Raw genomic sequence first — 3,949 nt, forward strand, 5'->3', positions numbered from 1 at the left:
GTTGGCCACTGTGTCTCATATAGTCCACAAGCTCCTTGATACTTAGCCACCTTGTACATAGTTTATTCATGCATATAAATGACAATGTATAGGCTAACATTACAGTTCAGGACCTGAGACTGACTTAGATCATGGTAGGTGTAAGTTGGGAGCCCTGCTATCACCACTATACAGATACATACCAAATCTATGGGTGCTATATTGACTGCACCTATGAGCTATGTATCACTATGTAGCTAGTACTTTGAACTATATTACCTATAATTATTATATAGCACTATATAGCAACTGACCTACTTCTACATAGCGACCATAGCACTATATGGCAACTGGGCAACTTCTATATAGCATCCATAGCACTACAATAGTGTCCATAGTTCTGAGGGGCAGCTATATAGATCAAGATTTTTTCAGATGTGGCACGCCTCCAATACTCGTCTTTCCCTGTTTCCCCGCATTCCCCACATGCTCTTTATACCCTTTCTGGTTTCCTAGAAGCTCCCAGACGCTCCTTCTATTCTTTCGGGCTTCCTAGGAGCTCCATACATTCTTCTATCCTTTTGGGTCTCCTAGGGCCTCTGCACATTGCGCGGCCTTCCTAGGCCGTTCCACTGGTCACGTGCCGGGCACCCAAGGGGCCTCCCTCTCTCTCATTGGACCATCCCTCGTGTTGCTGATGGATTACTCAGCTGCTATGTAGTCGCCTGTCACACCAGGGAGCAACTCAGACTTGTTCTCTCAGTTGCTTCCCTGCCTTGTGCAACAGGTATGTGTACTCATCTCGTATCTTTGTATATATTCTCAGTTGCTTCCCTGCCTTGTGCGACAGCATCTCCACCGCCATCCCGGGGGATCCGCACCGCTCCTAGGAGCTCCAGTGCGTACTCTGACAGACGTGTAGTGGAAGACTTCATAAACGTGGGGTTGTAGCTTGCGACAGGCGGCATCATATTTGTGTTCTGAAGGTATTCAGTAACTATGATATACCACAAAGGCTTTGTGACGTACCGGAGCAGCTTTGGTCTCTCTGATGTATGCGTTGGGATCAACCAATGTGTTGATATCCCTTAGTTGAAACAGTATATTGACATGCGTGGTGAGTGGAATAGCAATAGACACAAACTCAGAAGTTCCTCGGCAAGTTACAATCCTGACGATGTGGACTAATTGTTGGTGCAGAAATTGTTCATGCTGGTGACCAAACCACCAAGTTCTCCGACTTGCTCATGCATAAACAGCAACTGGTGCTTTGCAAGCTGCTTTATGGTCTGATTGCAATGCCTAAGGAGCTCAACCTCGGCATGGAGGACATTGAGTTTGTCGAGAGCCTCCATGAGCTGAACGTTCTGAGCGTTGAGCATCTCACAACGGTTGCATTGGCTGTCTCGAGTAGCTATTACTCATTCGATGAGTACTTGTCGTCCGCACACATAGCCATAGTACTCACAGGATGTATGCAAACCATCAGCAACCATATAGGCGCAGAGGGAGGTACGACCACACAGCTTGTCGAGTGCCCCCAAGAGCTAAGCATTCTGAGCATCAACAATCTCACATCAACTGCATTGGTTTTTCTTGGTGGTGGCTGCTAGGAAGAAGCTTGTCAAGTCCTGTGCGATGGTGTCATACATGTACAGCTGACTACTTGAAGCCGGGTGCGAATTAGCCATGGTGTAGATGTGGCTGGTTCAATGGGTTGCTGCCTTAGATCACGATGTCTCAGTGGTCGCGTCAATGAGACCTTCAGAGAGAAAGCAGAGGAAGAAGGGTTGAACAGGGTAATATTGGGGGATGTGGGTGACGGAGACAAAAGAGCATGGATCCCAGAGTCAAGTTGACAGGTGTTTACCTCTTTCCCGAAGCACATACTTAAAGAGGTTGAAGGCACCAGAGCCGCTATTCACACCATTTGTGCAGTATTTTGCTACAAGTACACGGAGGACGACATAATGACAAGGAGATATCATCCATTCACAAGCCAGTGTTCACAGAAATCCCACCACAACATGAGATATTAGAAAGGATGACTACTCCTCGCACCGCAAACTGACATTGAAGAGCTCTATAAGAATATCGACATGTTAATTGTGACAGAAGTTTGTCTATTGGTGACCTTACTATAGCGGTGCATGGACAAAAGGTGCACACCAATGACCACAGAGTTCTGATGTTGGCACTCCCAATGGCCCATCATTGGTGTACTACATCGATTTTAGCAACCATATTTGCCACAGATAAGCAGCCAGCAGCATTTATTGAGCAGACCAACTTACAAAGACTACCGAATACGATGATCACACCTGCAAGTAGAAGCGTGCACAACAGCATCCCACATGCAATCAATAAGGTATGGAACGGGATGCAAGAAACGTCCTAGAATCACATTGTCAGCATCACTTGTGGTACGGAGATGCAGAGAACATTGACATTGTTTGGGCTAGCTTGCACAATTGGCGCTCACTTTCTGATGGTAATGGTGGACAGCCTGAGAGATGTCTGGATCACAATTATTTGAGTCAACGACCTCTGCCGCGGCCTGTGATGGGCAATCATCTCCTAGTATGGGCTCATAATGCAAAGGAACTGCAGGTGCCAGTTATTTTCAAAGCACGGAACCCAGTCGTGAATGAACCACCAAACGCCAGCACATGCACTGCACTCATCAGCTCCGTATACACATCTTCTTTGGACACGGAATTGCCAGGATGCTGTAGAGAACCTTGTCAAACCAATCAGGCAGATACGAGGGTAAGTGGCATACTGAGTTAGATCTCGTATCCTGAGGCATAGTCACTAGACTCCTAGTGAAAATGAGCAAGAAGTGACCGGGTGTTTGCAACAGGACCCACCTCCGACACCTGCGATGAATGTTATAGCATCAAGCAGCATGGCATGAGCCGCCGATTACTGACTCATTCTTGGCTTCTGCATCAGTTTGTGTCAGAAAGATCCCAACAATTTTGTGAATCAGAACTTGATATAAGAAGGCACTTGCGGTCACTTGGTGACATTATATTGGCTACGAAGCATCATACGAGTTGCACAGCTAATGGACTCTTGTGCCAGAACCTGTATCTGCAGAAAGGGGCGAAGCATTACCATCTGGCATGCATGGATTGGTGACGTGCCTTTCCGGACATAAGGGACAGTTTGTCGAGGGCCGGCAGAGCAGTGACCGATAGAACAAGCAATAAGGACAATGATTGCATACTGAGCTTTGTGGCAGGATCCGACTATGTAGAAGAGTATGATGAGTGATCGCGGTGGTGGGAGGAGTAATGTAGTGCCACCACAAACCTCTGGGAAGCTGTCATCCAATCATCCATCATGTCACTGAACAAACAGCATGCAGCTTGGCTTCCACAAGGCACGGAAGACCAGAACAATGTACTCGCTCCAGCCAAAAGTATGGAAACGGGGTCACGTGCATGGTCTCCTGCTGAATACACTTTTGGCTCTCGCACCTCAACTGTGCTAGTAAGGCAACAAGACACGGTGTGTATAGTAACTATAGACTACATAGTATACTGTACATATGTGCTTTACCCATGCTCTTGCTGTACTGCCATAGTCATGACCTGTACTTCACTCAGGTACTTTAATCACTTCAGATAGAATATCTCAGATACCTGATTGTATCATAGTGTGTCAGTGGGCTGCTATAACTACCCACTAAGCCCTGCATATTATACAATAACTGTGATGAGAAGAGAAGGACAATTTATTTTCGCATTTTTCATTTCTAAATATGGACTTATCATTTTCCTTTCCCACCTTTCCTTTTCCAAAGTCACGTGGCAGCAGTACAGCATCATTGACACTGCCCTGCACTGCTCTGCACTGCCCTGCACTGCCCTGCACTGCCTTGCACAGCCCTGCACAGCCACCGGAGTTTATTCCGCTTACTCATGAACAATGACTCGTTATTCCTTCTAACTCCTTGATTCAT

This window comes from Punctularia strigosozonata, assembly GCF_000264995.1.
Source record: "Punctularia strigosozonata HHB-11173 SS5 unplaced genomic scaffold PUNSTscaffold_13, whole genome shotgun sequence".
Lineage (NCBI taxonomy): Eukaryota > Fungi > Basidiomycota > Agaricomycetes > Corticiales > Punctulariaceae > Punctularia > Punctularia strigosozonata.